General features: G+C 39.4%; 1 protein-coding gene across 1 annotated transcript in view; it reads left to right on the top strand.

Moving 5' to 3' along the window:
• Positions 1 to 17,794, top strand: part of ntrk3b (neurotrophic tyrosine kinase, receptor, type 3b) — a gene marked incomplete at both ends in the record, with an annotated part of 279,095 nt that overhangs the window by 102,045 nt on the left and 159,256 nt on the right. The gene's annotated exons all lie outside the window — the stretch shown is intronic.

Here is a 17,794-nt window from a genome sequence, read left to right as displayed (position 1 = left end):
TTGAACTGTGAATTTAACTACATCCTTTTCAGTGTTTCTGCCATTTCTGAATAAATAGACATTGTTTCAATGATTTTCTTTCGCCCTTGTGAACACAAAACATGCAAAAACAATGCCTTTTCACTCGAAATGCTGTTGCGTAATCACGGCCTCTTTAAACTCCAATGTAAAACTGTCACTTTGATAAGAAACCATAAAATACATACATTGATTTATAAATACTTCTGGAAAAATCATCATCAATGTCATTAAACAAATCTGCAGGACTGCCTTTTTTCACCTACAAAATATTTCCAAAATTAGAAACATGCTGACTGATGCCGAAAAACTAATCCACGCAATTAGTTACTTCGAGAGTAGACTATTGTAACTCCCTATTGTCAGGGTGTCCAAATAACTGCTGATAAAGCCTTCAATTGATTCAAAATGCTGCAGCGAGAGTCCTGACAAGGACCAGGCCAAGAGATCACATCACTCCAATACTACCCTCTCTTCATTGGCTCCCTGTTAAATCTAGAGTAGAATTTAAAATCCTTCTAACTTATAAAGCTCTTAACAACCAGGCTCCATCATATCTTAAGGAACTGTTAGTCCCATATCTCCCCAGAAGAACACTTGGTTCTCAGAGTGCTGGCTTACTGGAGGTTCCCAGGTTTTCTGAAAGTAGAATGGGAGGCAGAGCCTTCAGCTGTCAAGCTCCTATCTTGTGGAACCAGATCCCAGTTTCAGTGAGGGAGGCTGAAACAGTTTCTACTTTTAAGGCGAGACTCAAAATCTTTCTATTTACTAAAGCTAGTTCGGACTGTTTCTGTTCTGTGTTGTGTTTGTTGAATTTTCTTGTAAATCTTTGCTATGCTTATACCCACCCAACTCTGCATATATTTACATTTAAACTACTATTACTTATTTAACTTTATTCTGCAATATTGATACTCCAACTTCTATTAATTTTGAGGTCTTTCATGGGTGTAGCTATATTACAAGAATTTTCATCAGGGATTAATAAAGTATTTCTGATTCTGGTCAAGCATCAAGATCAATGCAGCTTTATGATGTCGAGGTTATTAGCATAGTTAAATACAAAGACCCCAAACCAGTTGTGGATTTGGACTTTCCATATACAGGTAGCACTTTTCCACTACTTTAGCAGCCCCCAAAACGCTTCACACAGTTAATCACATTCACCCATTGGATAGCGGCCGCCATGCAAGGCGCAAAATCCATCTATTGGGAATAGTTTTTGGGTAATTTTCTCAAGGACATTTCCACAGTTCACCACATCTCCCCACATTGTGTATGTACAAAACCACTAGCTATTTTTATGTATGACTTTTCCTCACCCTAACCCTAAAAATCCAAGCCACTCTAATCTCCATGATGCAGAAAAAGACCAAATCAAATTTGACAGAATGAATTGCTAAACATGAGATTTACCTAATGTGGAGGAAACTGGGTTTTTCATCCTCATTAAAAAGTATTATTCCCATACAACTGTTCTCGTGCCGGAAATATACAAGCAGAGGAATAGTCTGCTGAGGATCTGTGCATGTTTTATTAAAAATATAAAGTCTTGGTGCTCGAGCTGAGGTCACAGAATTGAACTCAAATGTCATTGCTTGTATTTGCAAAAATAATGAAGAATATACCGTATTTTCATTTATATTTTAAAAAAGTCATTTTTTGTTGTTGTATTGTACACATTTTGTTAATACATGTATTTATGAATGTGACACTTATCTCATGATACTATCTTAAAGAAGTTGGGTTTCACCGCCAGAGAAACGCTGTTATCCTACTTTTGACAAAGAGCTGGACTGTTGAGACGACCAGAGTTCAGTGCCGTGTTCAGGGCTTCATTATTGCCTCTGCCAGTTTGACGATATTCCACCGTTTTGGATACGGAGGAGGAATAAGCAGGTTTAAAAGCAGCGGAGCGGGAACTGTGCTGTGCGATTAGCGTGACACATGCACACATATACCGCAACTAGAGGATTTTTCAGAGATTAAAGAATTGCCTATTTTTATCCCTCTTCCCCAGAGCCAACCTTACCTATGTTTGATGCAGATTTGGAGCGAATAATATTCCCGATTATAATGAAGTGGTGGCTGTTTGAAGTTTCTCCTTGGCTGTTTTTGATGAAATGAATTCCATACGGTACCTCCAACACAATTTACAGGACTCGCTCCCTGGCTTTGTATTTCCAGTGATTGAACTGCCTAAGGAGGGAGATTTGAAGCGAGCTCTTTCTACTTCCTTTGTCGGTAATACTATACGAGCGGTGTCTCAGCTAAATCGCTGCCACCAGTACCTCACGAGATCACTTTGTGCTTTTTCACGGATGAGGTACAGCACTGGTGGCAAGACAAGATCAAATGTTTGCTGGGGCACCGATAAATATAAACAATAATTTTACAGATGAATAATTTAGTTACGCATTAATTTACTCAAGAAAAAAAACAAAAACAAGAATGTACTGGTTCTTCTTTGGCACATCTACGTTGTTCTGCTTGATCCTGATCTTTTTCTAATCCATAATAAATTCATATTTAGCCAGAACAAATGATACCAAATTAATAACCAAATAAACTATTTTACGAAGTTACCTGTTCAAGAAGAAAGGTGTTTAGATGTTAGAAGGATGGAACAAGTACCGTAGTCCAAAGTTTAAAGTGAAAAAATAAAATAAATAATTAGCAAGTGAACAGCTTTAAAATACATGATGATTGAAAGAGAAAAAAAAATCCAGCATTACCATACGTTTCTAAGCCTTCTGTCACCAGCGAAAGCGCGGTTGCTTTGCTGCTTTGTTAAATGTTATATCATGAACCACAAGAAGTTCATCAATGCTGCTGCTGATGCTTTTGTTATCAAACTGAACATTCATTGGACTTAACGTCTTCTCTCTGATGCATTGCTTGGACACTAAATTGATGTTTTTCCTTTGAAATACAAAGAAAATGGTATTTGGGGAGCAACTGAGCTGACCTAAAGCTCCAGCTGAAGCAGTCGCATGGAATCCTGTGGGACACACTACAAGAGCAGGCTCTTGATTTGCATGTTCACCAATGTTATGAGCTAAACTCGCCCTAAAGAGGAACAGCCAGTCGCTGTGACAGGTGAGAGTTTTCCAGCCGCGAGTTTGCCCCCAGAGCGGTCTCTGGTGGGGATCTGCATCGTGCTGCCGCTCGCCCTGCATGCGCTGAATGTTTAACTAGAGAGGGACATGTGAACAGACAGACTTCATTTACTTTGTGCAAATCATTCTATTTTTAATTGTGTCCCATATTTTAGCATTAATAAATCATTACCTCATTGATTTGGGGACATTTGGGTAATTACTGTAAACAAATGAGACAATCATCCGCATAGCCTGTCAGCTTCCGAGCAGCCGCGTTCCACAACCAGCCACCGAGCCAAAACTGTCAGGATTTCTGCAGAGCGTGAAGAAGTGTTGTTTTATTGCACACATCAGAGGAAGGAAAAAGGGAACGTTTGATCCTTTCCTGTGAGGCAAAACTCGATTTGGGTAAACTGGGAGGGGTGAGTGGGGGCCAGTGGCTTCCTGTCGTATCGACTGTCTCGGTAATTATCCCGTCGCCACTGTACACCGACGTTTTACAAGAACGCCACGCTTACAGGCTCTGCTCTGATATCTGAAGATTTCAGCCATTAAAATTTGATCACTTGGATTGAGTCGATGACAACAATTTAACAACCTGTAATGGAAAGTGGGTTCAAGATGATCAACATATTCATTACATTGTACTAAATGCCAAGAAGATACTTTAACATTGAGATATGCAAAGTGGAGCTGATATGAGTCGGGGTCTGGGTCAGGCAATTTCCAACATTTACATGTGCTCATTTAACCTATTAAGTCCACATTCAACTCATTTGATCTGTTTTAATGCCTCCACTCCAACAGTCGACCAGTGGTCTGAGAAATACAATGTTAAAAGGCCACCAAGGTCAACTGATAGTAGCTTTAAAATCAAGAATTGATATCAGTTCAAAATGAAGAATTATTTTGAAACCATCATCGAGCTAAAAATATAACCCATGGACATATTATCTGCCACACTGTATTTCATGTCTGAATCTGTCAGGGGGTAATCCTGACAAGCCTCATCAGAATATTATGTAAATTCTACCAGAGCAGAAAGTAGATTCTCTCTGTGCTTAAGTGGAAGCAAATATGCAGCGATATCGGCATCGGCAATCGACCAAAACACTTTTTTATGAGATATTTGCAAAAATTGCCCTACCTTGCATCTCTGGTTTTATGATCCGTACCATCGTCAATGTCTCATTACTCAATATTTATGTTATCACCATCTTGCTCATTTACTTTGACTCTGGGAAGAACTGTTGAAGTTTTCACTGCCATCTCCATGTGACCATTCGGTTTTATTTCTTGCACAATTTCTGGGATACCTCAAGGGCATTTCTTCATGTCAAGCACATGCACTCACACCATTGACTTTACATAAAGGCTTGAAATTAATTTTGCTACTTGCTTGTGGCTGTTGGGAGCAGACCCAATTCAGATCCCTCCCTGACTGATAGTCAAAGTGACAATACCAAGGAACCATACACACCAAGTAGTGTAATCTTTAAAGATAACACACATATTTGCTAACGTGTTTGTTTTACAGTCAGCTTAATCCAAATGAATTTAATGAATTATGAAAACGGTGAAATGATAAACTCTTTACATGGTCACATTTGAGGGTTAGAGTTAAGGTTTGGTGTCTGATCAGAATTTTGTCTGTTTTAAAATATAATGTAGTATTTTGGGGATTCCTACACTTACATATTTTATCTGATCATTTCTCCAGTGCAGTCAGTCATTTTTAAACAGAATGCACATGGAAAGCACAGTTAATGTCGTAACAATTTTCAATAAAAACCATGAAGGATTTCTACATTGGTGGAGCATGTAATTCTCTCGCATGCGTCCATGTCTTTGTGAACATTGCTTACATTTCTTTTCCAATCTTAGCCACCTTTTGTAAGTGTCATTTGCATCAAGGACGTGACCGTTTATTTTGCAGCGGTTACACAACAGTTTGACGTGATTGAAAAGGCTGTTTGAAGTGTTCCAAGCTCTCAAAGAATCCTCCTAGCAACAGGGAGTCTGCGGAGGGAGCTCATCTTCATGTAACAATACATGAACTTCAAGACGGGCGCACAATATGTGCTCAGAAGCTTCTGGTTCTTAGTGGGAACAATGCTAAAAATCATCAACACAGCAGCAGGAGGGGCGGCTGCTCAGTTGATGTGTTCCTTTAGTCGTGCGTTCCAGCGAAAAGGAAAAAAAAAACAAAAACAAGTAAATGCAGAGACCAGATGTACATAAGCAGAAGACTTGAAATACAATACAAGTTTGAGGATGTTGGGCATGCTGGGATGCTTATGGTTTGCATATGGGGTCATCCAGATTGGCAAATGTTGATAGAATAACTCAAAATTAGTTAAGCTGTAGGGTTTAAAATATGACATGATATATGATATGATATATTATATATCATATCATATCATATCATATCATGTCATAATATCCTTCCTATGATGTCATAAATTTGGCCATTTTAACTGTAATGAAGTCAATGATGGAATACCTTGCTGAGAGTGTAATAGAGTATTTGAGCTGCTGTTGTAACATTTTGCCAATAAACTAATAAGTTAAGGAGTGGCATTTAAATGTATTGGAGTTTTTTGGAGGTTTTGTGCCATTTGCTTATCAAAATAATTGCAGTGGATGGGGTATTCATCTAACTTATTGTTTGATGATACATACAATGACTATCCAATTCAATTATGACTATTTTATTACACCATTAGTTTCATTACATTCAAAATGGCCAGAAAACATTAGTCATTATTACGTTATTATTAGTTGCTACAAATGTAGGGACAAATTATACAAATAATCTTGCTTCTCTTGACAGCAAACGAAAGACCTAACCAAGATCTATTTCTCTGTCTGATCTAAGTTTACCAATCATAAATTGTAACCTCGATGTTTGTCTATGTTATTGAGCATGGCCCAGTTTAACTAAAACACGGACTCAGCATTAGTTGAAGTATACAAGTATCTGATTCTATGTGCACTCATGGAATTACATTGCATGTTCACAAAGTCTAAATGATTGCATAGAGCTCGATTTCCTGCATCCTCGATGGTTATGTGACACGGTTCAATGCCCAAAACAGTCAATGATATTGTATCTGGTGGTATTGGTATTAGACAGACTGGTATTTCATAGTGTGGTGTCAACTTTAATCACCAGTGAGTCAGAAAACATTGGTATGGTTGTATATGATGAGATGTGTACAGATTGGTGGGACGTTTCCCCGAGCAGTGACGGTTTCCCTCTAATTAGAGAAAGATTTAGTAGAAGTGATCTTACAGGATTTCAGTATATTAAACTGTGATGTTGGTATCAAGGTGCAGCAGCTGATTCCTCTTTTATTGAGATTCAAGCTTTTAATTCAGAGGCTACAAGAGATGTAAATGTGTGAGTTACGACTTCTGTTTTCCAGAATCTTATCATGGCTTGTTAACCACATGCTCTCTGACTCTGCTGTTGCATTTTTAAGTAGCCTGAGAGGGGAGCTTGTGTGGGACTGTGGAGGCGCACTTACCATGTAAATGTAAATCAGACCCTCTGAGATCTGAGTCAAAGGTTCAAAGGTCAGAGCCTCCCCAGACAGTAGAAGTGTGCACTCCAGCCCCCTCCAGACATCACCGGAGAGGGCGGCAACATGACAATCACACATATCTGTAAGAGATACACACAGGAAGTGTGGAGGACATGAGGAGGAGGCAGAGAATATTTTAAATAAAAAAAATAAAAAAAATCTCAATAAAACTCACATTATAATTTATATAAGTGATTTGATTTAATATGTTATTAGCTTCCATGGCAGATAACAAAAAAACACAAATCAGAGAACTGAATGTGAATTTATTTTAAAAAGACCCTAAATATCTCAATATATATATATAAAAAGTGTTTTTTAACTGATCGAGGCATTCATTTTCAAGTCTTTCTGAGATTTAGCATTTGCTAACAGTTCCTGCGAGTGATGGAGATTCGTTATAAGCAACTGAATACAGTTGTAGTTTGTACTTTAATAAACGTGTTTCTGCCCCAGTTAGTGAAATGTAGTTCTTGGTTTTAGTTCCTTTTAGTGTTATTACATAAAACAAGGGTGAAATTACTTGATCTCTTCCTGAAAATTGGCACTTTGTTATAGTAGTTGCACTGTGATAGCATTGGAGTAATTGTACTAGTTCTGAATTAAAAAAGTAACTACTTACTTTTTGAATTCGAGTTTGGATCCCTTTACTGAGCTAAATCACATGTGATCGGTCTTGTTTCCCTCCTCAAACACAGTTTGAGCCTGTGAGATTAGGTCATGCAGGAGAATGAGCAGTGATCATGTTGTTCTTGAGATGAGGCTCCTGGTGTGTGTGTGTGTGTGTACTGTCCACTCAAGTGGGACAGTACGTTAGATTAAATTTGGATGAAACTTCTAATTTGTGAACGGATGAGGGGGGAAAAAAAGACAGACACCTTTTTTTTTTTTTTTTACTCCAGGAATCGTGGCTGTGATGGAGGTGAACAATTACGAAAGTGTAAATTATTGACCAGTGCGGATAACCGTTAAAGAAAGAGGAATCCAGCTTGATAGGAGCTAAAGAAGCTCAGATAAATGACAACTGGTCCACTCTGCTGGAACATACACATCAACATACACTCAGCTCTCTCACTGAGTGCATTCAGCCAGGTTTGTGTGCACTATATTTATATTTAAGATGCGGAGGTGGGGGGAGTTGCACCGCTGAACCATGAGATGCACAGAGCTGCAGAGAAATATGTTGAGGCAAAGCGTGCAGAAGGACCGGAGCAGGCAGAGGCTTATGCATCTTTGGTGACTGGCTCAAACCAGTATTTTCCTGCTCACTGGGTTATCTGTCACGCCTACGGGCAATTTATAGTCATCAATTAGCTTGAAATGCATAGTTTTCAAGATAAAAATGGCAGTTAAAAAAACAAAAAAAACAGGTTATACACTGCAACGTTTTGATCCTCAACAGGTAAAAACATTTCTGAAATATGGGGTACTTGAACGTGCAGTACTTAGTCTCTGCAGTCATTTTTTTCTGCACATGGGAATTCTTTTGAATTTAGCAGCGTTTGTATATTCAACACCTTCATCTGCATCAATGGAGATGTTTCTTTTTTTCCACATGTGGCAAATCCTGAGTGGGCTAATATGAAGGAAAACAATGGCGAAAGGTGCTTGAAGGTTTACATGACATTGTTCTCGAGGTGTTTATTTGAATGACAAATCAACACGCCAACTCGTGGCCCGACATGCAAACTACTCGATTAGTCACCCTGAACAGAAAGCCCCGCCCACACCCCTTGCTGATTTGCATTGCATTGCTTTTGTCTTTTCCAAGCAGCTTGACTCACTGAGTAACTGCAATGCAAAAAAGCAAATAGAAAAGACAAAGACAAAACAAGAGAAGCATTGACAAAATGGAATAAGCAACGACAAAATAGAAAAAGAATATGATTACCTTTCTATATTGTTTGTGTATTGATTCTCTTTATATTTCCACATTTATTTCCTTTTAATTTTGGCACACCTGTGATTCTATACATTTAGTGAAAACATATCAGTCTTGCATTTCCATTTCAGAAATGTTTTGCGTTTACATGGCAATGTTTTGAAAATTATGTGTGATACATTGGAAACGGCAGAAATGCTGAAAACGATGTAGTTAGCATTCCAGGCCACAAGTTGACACTGTTTGGTGTTTTGTAATGAAACAACACACACAGTATGTTTGCAGATTACAATGCGCCATAATCCGTGCCAATGGAAAGGACACGGACATTCGCCCTAACCCTAACAAATTAGGATTGCTGTTACGGGTCAGTCTAGTCACACATGTGCAGAACAAGTTACTATGGATGTGGTGCACAGTTTTCAAAAAGTTGCTTTGTCCTCCATTTCCACTGACACGGAATTGCATTTTCAGTGGGCCAGAGGACCGTTTTCATGTGAACAGACAGCCAAAAAGCAACAGAAGTTTTCCGTTTTCACTTGAAAACATTATGCGAACAGTGCCTGATCAGTGATACGGTTTGCAGCAGATGGTTCTGGTGTGAGGGACAGAGAAAATGGCCCCCAAGCCTAATTCAGACTTGAACCAGGGTCATTCTTAATAATTCATCAGGTGAATATTTTCTTGCTGCACTTCTGCACAAATGTCTGAGATTTCTACTCATTTCATTCATGAGAATCGTTTCTCACTTTAACCTCGATATGGATGATTCAGAGTTGAATAAAGCAGCTGATGGTAACATTCATCCACATTGAAGCTGCACAAGTCGACCAATTTAAGAGCGAGTTTCTCCAATGATGGCTGAATGCCAGCCGAGACTTCCTGTTTAAGCTTTCAATTAATTTATTAGTGTTTTTTTCACTATGTCCAGTCAGGTTTGTATCAGTTTTGTTTTAAAATTTCAGAACCTTCATATTATTGCAGTGGTATTGATAACTGTGTGTGCATACATGGATATGCATTATTTGTACTTGACTTTATTTCTGAACCTGTACTTTTTTTTTTAATATATACTTTCACTCTCGTGAAGGAGTTGAATCGGTACTTTTACTTTCACTTGAGTGTTTTTCAACGAAGGTTTTAGAATATGGAAGGGGGGGGGGGGGGGGGGGGTCTGCGTCCTCTGGTGATAAGTGGCTTTGAAGTTATCGTAAGTAGATCAACATAAAAAGCCACAGAATAATATAACACATCTTGGAAAGTGAATGAGAGCTTTTCCAGGTATACGAGCCGCTTCTCTTATGCGAATTAAAGTTGAATAAGAATCAGTCGGCGATTGGCACACGCATAATGAACATAGGTTTTCATTAAACAGGTTTGTACTTTATGTAATAGCATGATTACTTTTTCTTTTTTTTTTTTGGAATGTGAGACATAATGTTCTGACACAGTGGTCTCTTGTTTCAGACGGCCTCGATCGAGGTGCCTCAGCCTTTATATGTTTCTAATGCACCATTACGTTAGAGAACTGCACATGGCGGGTTACAAGAGAGAGCCCTGCTTTTCTCTAAAATGTCAGCTTTTCAGCACTGAGGAAAAACAACTTTCTTTTAAGATTGACACCGATGATATTTTAAAGCTAGACATCCTATTTTGAGAGGTGTTTTTGTGTGTGTGTTTGTGTGCCGCTCACAGTCCTCATCATTACTCACAACCTAAAGAGCTTCGAGACATTTCAAGGAGAGAAGAATCTTTTCGGGAGGAGAACACAATGCACAGCAATTAGTTTATGGCGTTGCGGTAAATATTAGCGGCCCCTCGACAGATGACGAGGAGATGTGGATGTGTCCGGGGCCGTTGATCCGCTGCGGCGCCTCACTCAGTGGCTGTCTGGTTCTGCTGTGCATGGTCCTGAATGTCAATCCCCACCCGCTCAGACCGTCGCTACCAGTAGTGCTGCACTAATTAGCCAACCCTCTGGAGTAGCCAGGGCCCTCCCGGTGGCATCCGGTGCCAAACGGAATTATTAAAAGAGGAGGGAGGAGGAGGACATGCACCTCCTCTGCGGAGGAGGAGAAAATAACAATAAGGAAAGAAAAGAGAAAGGAAACAGCCTGGCTGTGGTTTAGCATTCACCTCGTCGCCCCTCTGGCTGAGGGGCGCCATCGCTGTCATCAATATTAACACCTAGATACATCCGCTGCTGTAACGGACCCCTCCCCCATCCTTCCCCCAATGTAATGAAAATTTCATGTGAGCCACATAATTATAATTCCTTATTTAAATGAGCGCAGCCGGAGGAGAGATGATTTGTGGCTCAGTGAGTGAAAAGCAGCTGTGTGGATGCAAGACTGCACGGTCAAATCGGCGCAGGCCTTGGCGTGATTACGTACAGTGTATATTGTGTGTGTGTGTGTGTGTGTGTGTGTGTGTGTGTGTGTGTGTGTGTGTGTGTGTGTGTGTGTGTGTGTGTGTGTGTGTGTGTGTGTGTGTGTGTGTGTGTGTGTGTGTGTGTGTGTTTGGCAGGATATCCTTCCAAGCCTGGAAACACAGCCACCTCATTTATAAATAGATTCATTTTCTACTCACCCCCCCCCCCCCCCCCCCCCCCCCCACAGTGCAGCACTTGGCCTTCTTCACCCCCTGTCTTTTGGCATCCCATCGGATTTGATGGCTTATTTGCTGATTTGTTTATATATTTATTAATTCATTTACTACACCCCCACCCCACTACACCTACCCCCTACCCACCACAATCCAATTTTAGCTGACATTTCTTGTGGAGATGCGGAGGATGACCTTTGAGAACAGAACACTTCCTGCCAGAGATGTGAAGGAGGTCTCACTCCGTGCTCAGAAAACACTCCTCCCCTCCTCTCGGCCTGTTTGTGTGCCGGGGCAAAGCCACTAAAACACATTTGTCACTTAATTGAAACGCTCATGTGCATTAATACTTGTACATCATGACTGTGAGTGGTTTACTTAGCATTAACTGCTCTGTCCTTGTCTCATTATAGACAAAACATCCATGCATATTACTAATGCATAGTGATGCATAATACCTTTTTGGCTAATTCATGTGAAATGTATCTAAAATTGATCATAAATAAATAGATGGTCATGAAAAATGGGAGTTAAAAAGAAAGTTTTCTTGAACCAGAATGAATGAGGTTTTCTGTGTTTATGCTAAATCATTTCCAGGTGAAACATCTGAACTAATTTAAAACTCCGACTGTCAGTAAAATCTTTACATTGTTTGGTGTGTTCTTGTCCCTAAGCATACATTACCTCACACTTGTACGGGGCATTTGCTGCTGTCTGCACATTGGAAGTTGGTCTCAGCTGTTTTTTGATGGCCTTCTCTTATTAATTCATAAATCTGTTTCTTTCCAGAACAGGTGTTATGATGAGTTGTGCATGACTGCTGAAAAGTGTGTGTCCTGCGGGGGAGCAGGTGCAGTGAAGCGCCTCAAAATATCAAACTTGAGTAATGTCAGATGAACTCAAACCACATGGGGCTTCAGTCATCAGATTCCCAACTAACTAATATAACTTCAGTTCATCTTAACGAGGGAATCAGTTTTCAGACAGTGTCTGATGTGTCACTTAATGTGTCACAGCAACACTGCAGTAATATAGCGATGTGCTTTTTATTAAGACATAGTAACTGAGAGAAGTAACAAACGACTATTATCATGGACTTATTTTCTTTAACTTTTACTTAAATAAGGTGTCAAACGTCTTCCAAAACATACGCCCAGGCCTGCAGAAACACTGGGTGTAAATGTGAAGTTATTGTGTGAGCTCACAGTACAGTAACTGCCTACACAACAACGGTTTCATGAGGAAACAATGGCGGCTTCGAGTGTGTCATGACTCCCAGTCCATATTCTCTGGTAGTTTTATAGTCGAGAGTCACCTGAAATAACAATCTCACATCTGTCCAGATGAATGTCCGTGTACTCGCCATTGTGAATGTTTGTATTGTTCTGCCAGCATGTGTGTGTGGTTTCCTTACAAACACAACTAACAGCACTTCCATGAAAACTACATAATTTACAGCGGTTCTGCCATTTCCAAAGTAAAAAAACGTGGCACCATAAATACATAACATTACATGTACTGAAATCACAGAGAATATTGTGGAATTTAATACGCGAATAAAGTCAACCATAGGGAGACTGGTGATGAGGAGCACTAAAACTTCCATTTTGATCATTCAGTTTGATTTAGTATGCAATGTGCCAGTGTTGGACACAGCAGGATAACCAAATACTATATATCGAACTTGTCAAAATACGTGAGAATTATGAGCTTAAATCTGCCATGGGGCCATTTTTATTGCAAGAAATATGTCTGTCTGAGGTCTGTGCCTTGGGTCTAACGTATGCACATTTGGACATCTGCGCCTATTTCAGGCTCTTTGATTCCACACGTGCCTATTTGAAGATCTGTATTCTGAATGTGTGTCTGTTTGAGGGTGTCTGATTCTCGCGTCCGACCTCTACATCGCCTAATGAGCTGCTGTTTGCTCGCCCACCTTTTCACTTTCTCCCTCTCTGTCTCTCTCGTTCCCTGGTATGTATTCTCACCGTGTTTGGCGGAGTCCCTGTGGGACCACTGGGATTCTTTGGAAGGGGAAATTTCATGCATCTTTTTTTATATTTTTACACACCGCCTTAATCAGTGCCTTCACACCAGCGCACATCGCAAGGTGATGGTGTTTAACTTGGTGTGTGTGTGTGTGTGTGTGTGTGTGTGCGTGCTGATGCAGATGCACCTCTGCAGGATTTTTGGTATGTGTCCCTATGCACGTGTAATATCACAGGAAATACGAGAGACGTGCAACATCCTTTGCTCCCTGTTGCCATAGCGACACATCTGGATACAGGAATATCTAATAGGTCCTGCATACAAATCAACCTACTCTGGACTCTGCTGTGTATATTAATGTAATGAATTCAAACTGCCAGTGCATATGTAATGCTTGTGCTAGTTTTTATGCTGCTGTATGTTACTTTTTATGATATTTTGTTCTCGTAAAGCTCAATTTATCCACATTGTATAGTTTACCTATCATTAAGACAATGCACTAATAACTTGTGTCATAAATGCAGAAGGGATTTACGGTTGCGGAAGATCCCTTTTCTGTTTATTTATTTTATTTATTTAGTTCTTATAGGGACAGTGCATATTAACATACATTTCTGCAACATATGCCAGAATTAGCCTAAAGGCTATTTTTCCCTGGACTGCTGTTATGTGTCATCCTAAAGGGAAATAAAAAAAAATAAATACACTTCATACAATGCGATAAAATATAACAGTAAAAACATTTGCTAAAAGAAACCAAACATGACAGACATCACAATAAAACTGTTACAAACTCAAACAATAACAGTCGTCAGGCTAACAGACAAGGGACCAGAGACCAGCAGGGGGCAGCGAGAGGTGATCATGTCAGTGATGACTGTTCTGAGTTTCAATGATTTTTTTTTAACTGTATTTTAAATTAATTATTTGTATTGATATTTCTAATTATTGTTCCTTGCATAATATTTTCTCTTTATGTTTTTACGCTTAAATTTTATGGAGCAATCTTTTTGAGAAGAAAATCAAAAAGCTTTATTGCAACACCTTAAACTACTACCACAGTGGCAGATTCAATTTAAAGACTTCATACGTATTTTAAGTATAAATCATGTTCAGTCAGTTTCAGTTTCAAGTTTCAGTTCAAGTTTTTCTGTCGGGAAAAGAGGTGGCGGTTCTGTGAGGTCCCTGTTGGCCAGGTCCTGCTCAAGGATGGAGTAGGGTAGAGGATAGCTTGATCTTTTTCATTGCCTAACGATGCCAACAGCCGTTAATAATAATATCTCATAATGTGAAAAACATTAGGTAGTCCAGCATCCAAGCAAAATTTACTGCTTGGTGTGATACAAAGCATGTGCAGCATAATGAAAGTGGGATTTTATCCTCCGAGCATGAATAATTCACAAATGCAATATCCACATATGCAGTATTGTGATATGTAACCTGTTATCTATTGCTGTCTCTTCATTAATATTTGCTCCATCCTGGCGCCTCTACTAAAAACTGCGTCTGTGTGTTGTACACTGTGTTATTTCAATTAGTGCAGCCGGGCAGATGACTCCTCGCCGGCCTCGTGACGGTGATATCAAGCCGCACACTCAAAGTAACAATAACACACAAAGTGTGCGAGCGTTGAGGTGAAGCCACGGCCATCTGCATCAGAGACACCGTGCCATCAGATGGTGTGATGCTTCTTTCATTCCCACATGATGATGTTGGAGCGCGCAGTCGACTTGTGATGGGGTTTTTCTACCGCGTGCCTCTTTGGAGTAAACCAAGGCTCTCGCTCGTGTGTTTGATTGTTTGATAGGCATATACACGGACACCCGGCACTCATGTCTAAACTGATTCCCTGAGTTCTGCTCGAATGGCTCGTTAAATCTCTGGACGCTTCACTATTGGATTTAGCAGCTTCCTGAGCCAGAGGGTGTTCCTTAAGTCAATTGAATTATTTGACTTGAAAGCATTCAGCTCACATTGATTGAGTTGGCGTGGACCTAAAGATGCTCACACACACAGACGCATACATGCACGCACGCAGGCTTGATTGTTTTCCAAGTCAATTGTGCTTCGCCTGTTCCCAGATATTAATACCGACTTGTCTTCTCTGTTATGAGGCTTTGTTATTTTTACCAATATTCAATTTATTAAAATGTAATGAAGAGTAGAAAACAAAATACACTATAATCCAGATCCTTTAAGGTCTGCTTAAGAAAACTATAGAGATAACATTATAAATACTGATACCATAATAAAGACTAAATGTGTTCAGCTGTATTGGAGAGTTTAAAGTCCAGATTTGTCATTTTTTTCCTTGGACATTTATTTTTTGGCATTTTTATACTTTTCCTGTTATGGTCTTTAAAAAATTCACTTATTCACTTATATTTGCTGATAAACAATTGATTTGTACAATATTTACAGATAGCAACTTAAAATCCGACGTTTATCATTTTAAAATCTAATTGAAAGCAATATTGAAACATGTTAAAATGTGGAATGAGCATTTATCACCAGGTTAATGCAAATTCACACATGTCGTAAAATGTGTCGAAGCCCAACACATCTGTAACAGTGGTGTATAACACACATTTGATTTCTCACAGGTTTACAAAAATACATAAAAATAACTTTTTAACAATCTGTTAATTACTACCATAAAAGTTCCACAGAAATCTAAATGTTTCATTTACAGTTATTCTGGAAAGATGAAAGAACATAAGTTAAATTTGTATTCTTGCATAACAACATGTACTTTATACGTGGCTTACTCTATGTAATTTGTAGTTTAAATTCTGGTGCGCTGTGTCCAGACAGTCTATTCTGGACATATAAGTTGCTTTTTCAGATAAGTCACATGACCAGACAAACAGCAAAGAAAGCGACTTATAATCCAGACATTACGGTAATTGCCTTGAATACAACATAATATATTTTTTGACAACTATTAACAATAATAAAAAAAACTAAATGCAAACAGTGCCATAACTATACTCTAATGCAATCTATTTATGACTTTGTTGCTCCATGAGGTAGGTCCTGTTACGCTGTATCTTTGTTTCAGTCTCTTATTTGAACATATCTATCCCACATGTACAGGAAGCAAACTGAACACCCATGTCATCAGTGTTGAGCAACCCAAAGTTAGCTATTATTGCCCGGTGAAGTCTTCCAGAGTTGTTATGCCCAGTATCAACACTCCAATCAGACACTGCAGTGTAACATGTGCCTATAGCTGTTGCAAAGATTTGGAGCGTGTCGACTCTTTTCACTGTCAGTTTGTGGTTCATCAGGTTTGCCTAATCAGTTTTTGAAATGTGTCTGAAACTGGAGTTGAGTCCCCCTTTTGGAAAATGGAGTAAATTGGACAAGCTCCCCCACCTGTGTATCCAGTCCATGTCACATGAAGCATGTTTGAGAGCTCCGGGCAGAGCTGCGATCATCGGCGGTCCCCTCAGTGAAGCAGCCATGCACAGGCGGGTCAGCACTGAGGGAATGATGATACGGTTCTGGAGCACAGGGCCGAGAAGGCTTCAGGATGAGTCGCAGTGACCTTGAGAGTTCCAGTGAAACACCCCAGAGAGCGCGTGTGCAGGGAGAGATGAAGATTGCAGCTTAGGGACGGTTCTCATCCAGCCTGATGGAAGCTGACAGGAATAATGGGCTAAAGCGTGGAGATCCAGGTGTGTAGTGCCTGAAGAGCTTCACCTCAGAAGGTCTGCAGCTGGAGCTGCTGTAAAGGAGCTTCTACAAAGAACTGATTTGACCTCATGCTTCGGTTCACCTGTGAGGGAAAGCAAACATGCTCCCAGTTCAGCTTGATAATGTGCATGTTTAAGTATCCTGAAGCAGCTGGGGGGGGAAAAAAAAAAACTGAAATATTTTTTTTTTCCCCCATAAATATTTAGCCAAGTTGATATCAACTTAACATTAAATATAATCTTGTTTTTTTTTCTCATCCATCTCAGGCCATGGTTCCAACAATCCACTCATTAACATGAGATTATAATTTTAAGATTTGTTGAATTTAAAAAGTTCACTATATGCCTAAATTTATTTTTAATGATCTCTAGCATTCACTCAGTTCTGGGTCAAGTTGGTCTGGGAAGTGATTTAATAAGAAGTTATTAAACGCTTCAATTTCTAACTCGGTTTCGGTATTTCAGTCATTTTTGGGGAAAAATGTAAACATTGAAAATATCAGATCAGCTATTATCGAGGACATATTGGTATGTTTTTCATCAAAAAGGATCTAAGTAATACATAAAGGGCAGCAAGCAAATAAAAATCAGAAAACTACCAAACAAGCATGTCATCATTTTTCAAAGGATGTATATCTAAACCAGTCAGCGATAATATAATATCACACAAATACATTTTAGAGCAGCATTTTCTGTTATCTGCCTGCAAAAGTGACGAACTGCTATTATTTAATTTATATGGAGATGTTCGCAAATGGTTTTCTTTTTGTGTTTGCGTCTTGTTTGAAGTGAAAACATCCCAGTCCTGTATGTTTTCAGCATCTTTGTTGGCGTGAGATCTTGCTATAGATGGACCCCCCTTTGCTCCTAAGAAGCCACTTTTTCTTTTGTCAAATGTACATTACAATCAGTTTG

The sequence above is a fragment of the Blennius ocellaris genome, assembly GCF_963422515.1.
Source record: "Blennius ocellaris genome assembly, chromosome: 1".
Classification (NCBI taxonomy): domain Eukaryota; kingdom Metazoa; phylum Chordata; class Actinopteri; order Blenniiformes; family Blenniidae; genus Blennius; species Blennius ocellaris.
The sequence above is the reverse complement of the archived record's forward strand: the minus strand, read 5'-3'. Positions and strand labels throughout refer to the sequence as shown.